Here is a 6,151-nt window from a genome sequence, read left to right on the forward strand (position 1 = left end):
ACAGTGTAAATATGTCAGAAATGCAGTGGACAGTGTAAATATGTCAGAAACGCAGTGGAAATATGTTAGAAACGCAGTGGACAGTGGAAATATATTAGAAACACAGTGAACAGTGGAAATATGTTAGAAACGCAAATATGTTAGAAACGCAGTGAACAGTGTAAATATGTTAGAAACACAGTGAACAGTGGAAATATGTTAGAAACACAGTGAACAGTGTAAATATGTTAGAAACGCAGTAAACACACGCAGTGGACAGTGCAAATATGTTAGAAATGCAGCGAATATGTTAGAAATGCAGTGAACAGTGGAAATATGTTAGAAACGCAGTGGACAGTGCAAATATGTTAGAAATGCAGTGAATATGTTAGAAACGCAGTGGACAGTGGAAATATGTTAGAAACGCAGTGAACACACGCATTGGACAGTGCAAATATGTTAGAAATGCAGTGAATATGTTAGAAACGCAGTGAACAGTGGAAATATGTTAGAAACGCAGTGAATATGTTAGAAACGCAGTGGACAGTGGAAATATGTTAGAAACGCAGTGAATATGTTAGAAACTCAGTGGACAGTGTAAATATGTTAGAAACAGTGGACAGTGGAAATTTGTTAGAAAGGCAGTGAATATGTCAGAAACGCAGTGGACAGTGGAAATATGTTAGAAACGCTGTGGACAATGTAAATATGTTAGAAATGCAGTGGACAGTGTAAATATATCAGAAATGCAGTGGACAGTGTAAATATGTCAGAAATGCAGTGGACAGTGGAAATATGTCAGAAATGCAGTGGACAGTGGAAATATGTTAGAAATGCAGTGGACAGTGTAAATATGTCAGAAATGCAGTGGACAGTGGAAATATGTTAGAAACGCAGAAACACAGTGGACAGAGTAAATATGTCAGAAATGCAGTGGACAGTGGAAATATGTTAGAAATGCAGTGGACAGTGGAAATATGTTAGAAACGCAGAAACACAGTGGACAGAGTAAATATGTCAGAAACGCTGTGGACAATGTAAATATGTTAGAAATGCAGTGGACAGTGTAAATATATCAGAAATGCAGTGGACAGTGTAAATATGTCAGAAATGCAGTGGACAGTGGAAATATGTTAGAAACGCAGAAACACAGTGGACAGAGTAAATATGTCAGAAACGCAGTGGACAGTGGAAATATGTTAGAAATGCAGTGAATATGTTAGAAACGCAGTGGACAGTGGAAATATGTTAGAAACGCAGTGAATATGTTAGAAACGCAGTGTATATGTTAGAAACGCAGTGGACAGTGGAAATATGTTAGAAACACAGTGAACAATGGAAATATGTTAGAAACGCAGTGAATATGTTAGAAACGCAGTGGACAGTGTAAATATGTTAGAAACACAGTGGACAGTGGAAATACACCCACCTAAAGGATTATTAGGAACACCATACTAATACTGTGTTTGACCCCCTTTCGCCTTAAGAAACGCAAATATGTTAGAAATGCAGTGGACAGTGTAAATATATCAGAAATGCAGTGGACAGTGTAAATATGTCAGAAATGCAGTGGACAGTGGAAATATATCAGAAATGCAGTGGACAGTGTAAATATGTCAGAAATGCAGTGGACAGTGTAAATATGTCAGAAATGCAGTGGACAGTGGAAATATGTTAGAAACGCAGAAACACAGTGGACAGAGTAAATATGTCAGAAACGCAGTGGACAGTGGAAATATGTTAGAAATGCAGTGGACAGTGGAAATATGTTAGAAACGCAGAAACACAGTGGACAGAGTAAATATGTCAGAAACGCTGTGGACAATGTAAATATGTTAGAAATGCAGTGGACAGTGTAAATATATCAGAAATGCAGTGGACAGTGTAAATATGTCAGAAATGCAGTGGACAGTGGAAATATGTTAGAAACGCAGAAACACAGTGGACAGAGTAAATATGTCAGAAACGCAGTGGACAGTGGAAATATGTTAGAAATGCAGTGAATATGTTAGAAACGCAGTGGACAGTGGAAATATGTTAGAAACGCAGTGGACAGTGTAAATATATCAGAAATGCAGTGGACAGTGTAAATATGTCAGAAATGCAGTGGACAGTGGAAATATGTTAGAAACGCAGAAACACAGTGGACAGAGTAAATATGTCAGAAACGCAGTGGACAGTGGAAATATGTTAGAAATGCAGTGAATATGTTAGAAACGCAGTGGACAGTGGAAATATGTTAGAAACGCAGTGAATATGTTAGAAACGCAGTGTATATGTTAGAAACGCAGTGGACAGTGTAAATATGTTAGAAACACAGTGAACAATGGAAATATGTTAGAAACGCAGTGAATATGTTAGAAACGCAGTGGACAGTGTAAATATGTTAGAAACACAGTGGACAGTGGAAATACACTCACCTAAAGGATTATTAGGAACACCATACTAATACTGTGTTTGACCCCCTTTCGCCTTAAGAAACGCAAATATGTTAGAAACGCAGTGAACAGTGGAAATATGTTAGAAACTTCTGTTTTATGTAGTTAATTTACATTTTTATGTTGTTTTTCTGATGATTAACATAAGGTATGTTGTAAATACTTGTAAAAAGTACTTTAAGTAATGTATAGAACAATGTAATTTCATTTACAAAATTTTATTTATGTGACAAAAAAATAAATGTATTGAAGAATCTGTTTCATGTAAAAATTATAACTTGCATTACAAAAATAAAGAATGTACAGAACAATTACTTCTCTTTTATTTACACATTCCAAGTTACATAACAAATAAACAATGTACAGAAATTACAAATAACATACATTACAAAAATAAATAATGTATAGAACAACTTTGTTTAATTTTTAACTTACATTACAAAAATAAACAAATGTACAGAAATGAATTTGTTTCATTTACAAATTATCGGTCACATTTAAAAAAAATATATATATAGAAAAATTGTTTGAATTTTAATACATAAATGTTATTTCTCTACCAATCTCACAAGAAGAGAAAACAGTCTGTCCATCATCTCTCTCCTCTCCTCTGTGTCTCTGATTCTCTCGATCTGCTCATCCTCTCGGTCTCTGTTTCTCCAGCTCCTGTCAAGAACAACAACAACAACAATAACAATACATTTCAGCACAGATGTGTCAATTAACTTGTTTGCTTTGTTTTTTAAGGTCTCCCCCTTTAATTTTTTTACCACAAGGAAGTGATGATCCCAAGCAGGACCATTTTCTCCATAATTGTCCTAAGACAAGAGAAAAAGGAAACACTTTAGAAAAATATTAAGACATATTTAAAAATGAAAGACCTGTGGCTTTTAAGACTTGTTTTAGATAGATATTTGAGTAAATTAAAACACAATACTTACATTTATATGTGAATTCCTCTGCCGCCAGAGAATCACCTGCCGTTTCCTTTGAATAAAAATTCTGTCATCAGCGGCGCAGTGAATTCTGGGGTCGGGCAGGTCTAACCCTAACCCAGGGTCCATCTGTGTCCTTCAGGGCCCGAGGAACGGAGTGAGCATTTGATGGCCCCTTCGAACTGGGAAAGCCTTCGTCGCGCAATAGCCCTTCGAGCATAGCCTTCGAATCGGGATGCACCTCCTGTGATACGAACAGTTACGATGGCATTATTGTTCGTGGGCAGCATGAAAGCCAATGAAGGCATTACTGGAATTTACATTAGTCTGGAATTACTGACGACTCGTTTCAGTTCAGAATCGCTTGTGTCTTTCGGGAGGGCATGGCTCTGTCCCAAACGGACCCTAAGCCCTCGTGATCTTCACACCCTGTAACGTAATGCCTGTCGGGTCGCAGTCGCTGTGGAGCTCATGGCTCAGAAGAAGTGCACATCGAGGGCGATTATCACACTAACATGACAAACGGGACACCCTACGGTCCTGTGGACTGAACAGACACGAGTACACGGCGGCCATCTTAAGTCCTCAATAACTCCAGTTGTCTGCACTTTGATCTTTGAAACTTTGCAGATCTTTTACATTCACAAACAGCTTTATTACTCACTATATGAAATGTGATATTTCATGTGTTGTTTTCTCTGTATCTGCTCCCCGTGGCCGCTATTTTAAAAAAATATGGTGTCTCTTTTCATCTAAATGCCGACGATACACAGCTCTACCTGCCCTTGCAACGCAATAATAAATATACTCTTCAGCCACTGTTAGATTGTTTAAACGAACTTAAGTCATGGCTTTCAAGCAATTTTTTAAACTTGAATGAAAATAAATCTGAGTTTATTATTTTCGGCCCCAAGGAAAACTGTGTTTTTGATTTTGATCTGGGCTTTCTCTCCCCTCATAACACAAAGTGTGCCAGAAATTTGGGCTTCCTTTTTGACTCCAGTTTAAAGTTTGATAAACAGATTTCAGCTGTTGTCAAGTCATGCTTTTACCAACTTCGCCTTCTCAGTAAAGTAAAGCCGATTTTATCTAGGAGAAATTTGGAAACAGCTATTCATGCATTTGTTACATCTAGGCTTGATTACTGTAATTCTCTGTATTATGGTATTTCTCAGGCTTCCATCTCTCGTCTACAGTTGGTTCAAAATGCAGCCGCTAGACTACTTGAAGGGAAGCGAAAGTATGACCACATAACACCCATCTTAATGTCGTTGCACTGGCTTCCAGTAAAGTATAGGATTGAGTTTAAAATTTTATTATTCGTCTATAAAACTCTGAATAATTTGGCTCCTCAATATTTAACGGATCTTTTGACCCCGTACACTCCATCCAGAAACCTGAGATTCTCTGACCTTGGCCATCTTACAGTCCCTAAAGTTAAACTTAAAAAACGTGGTGAGCGTGCTTTTGCCGCTGCTGGGCCGAAGCTCTGGAACAGCCTTCCTCCTTCTATTAGGCATGCTCCATCTATCTGTAGTTTTAAATCTCAGCTTAAGACTCATTTATTCACCTTGGCTTTTAACACTTTGTAGTTTGTCTTCCTGGATTTTTCTTTTATTCTATTGAGTGCCTTTTTGTCTTGTCTGGTATTTTTGTATGTGGTTTTATTTTTGTCTCTTTTATTCCTTGTAAAGCACTTTGGTCAACTTCGGTTGTGTTTTAAATGTGCTCTATAAATAAATGATTGATTGATTGATTGATTGATATCTCAAAAAGCATCGTAAGAACTGATTTTCCGGCTAAAACAAAACTCACCCTGCAATAAAGCCATAAAATGCACAGGAGATAGCAAAGACAGAGCACAGGACATTGCCCTGCCCAAACTTATCAACTTCTCTCCTTGTTTGACTTCAACTCATCCCCCCTCTCCCTCCTCAAGTCACTGAAAGTTCATTAAGAATGTCTATATATCACATATGATGTATCTTGTGAATCTATTGTTTTTCCTTTTCATGCTTGGTATCATTTTAAGTGTCTCAGTGCGACTGGTAAAAAATGGTCTTCATTTCATTGCAGTCATTGGTTTAATGAGAAAGATTGAGAACTTAGGAAAATCCTGTTCTCCTCTCTGGGTGATATACCTTTACGATATCTCCCGAAACCAGGTGCTACCCCCTGGGGTACATGGATTGGCCCAAACAACTCTAAACAATATTTGTATAACCCTTTTGTTCTGGTCTGGGTATTTAAGGCTAGGTAACAGAGCAGTCTTTGGGACCCTTTACCAGGATCCCCCATACAGTGCTGTTTCAGTGTTTTCCTGTCGGAAAGCCCTGACACACCACTGTGCGTCTCTGTCAGGAATGCATTGCTTACTTTTAGAGTCATCTTTGAGTAAATGATGTCATTTATTATTTCTGAATTGGCTTTTAATCATTTACTTGTGTAATTGGCATGATACATTTTTACCTGACAAATAAATGTTACATCTTGATTCATTCTGCATCTTTCAGAAATTATTATATTATTATTTCCAGTAGATTAAAGTGCAGTCTGGTGTTTCCGCAAATCTCTGTCCAGGATAGATCAAACCGAAGGCACTATAAATGGAGCATGGGGCACATCTTAGGAAAACTTTCTGATTTCTGACTATTCCCTGACTTAGCATGTTGTACGCTGCAACTATTACAAGAAATTACACCTACGGGTCTGCAGTGAGCGGCCGCATAGGGTAAAATAGTTGCACTGCACCCTCTGACTATTTCAGGACTGGCTAGTTTGTGATCGTGAGCGCACATT

The sequence above is a fragment of the Rutilus rutilus genome (assembly GCF_951802725.1).
Source record: "Rutilus rutilus genome assembly, chromosome: 10".
NCBI classification, from domain to species: Eukaryota; Metazoa; Chordata; class Actinopteri; order Cypriniformes; family Leuciscidae; genus Rutilus; species Rutilus rutilus.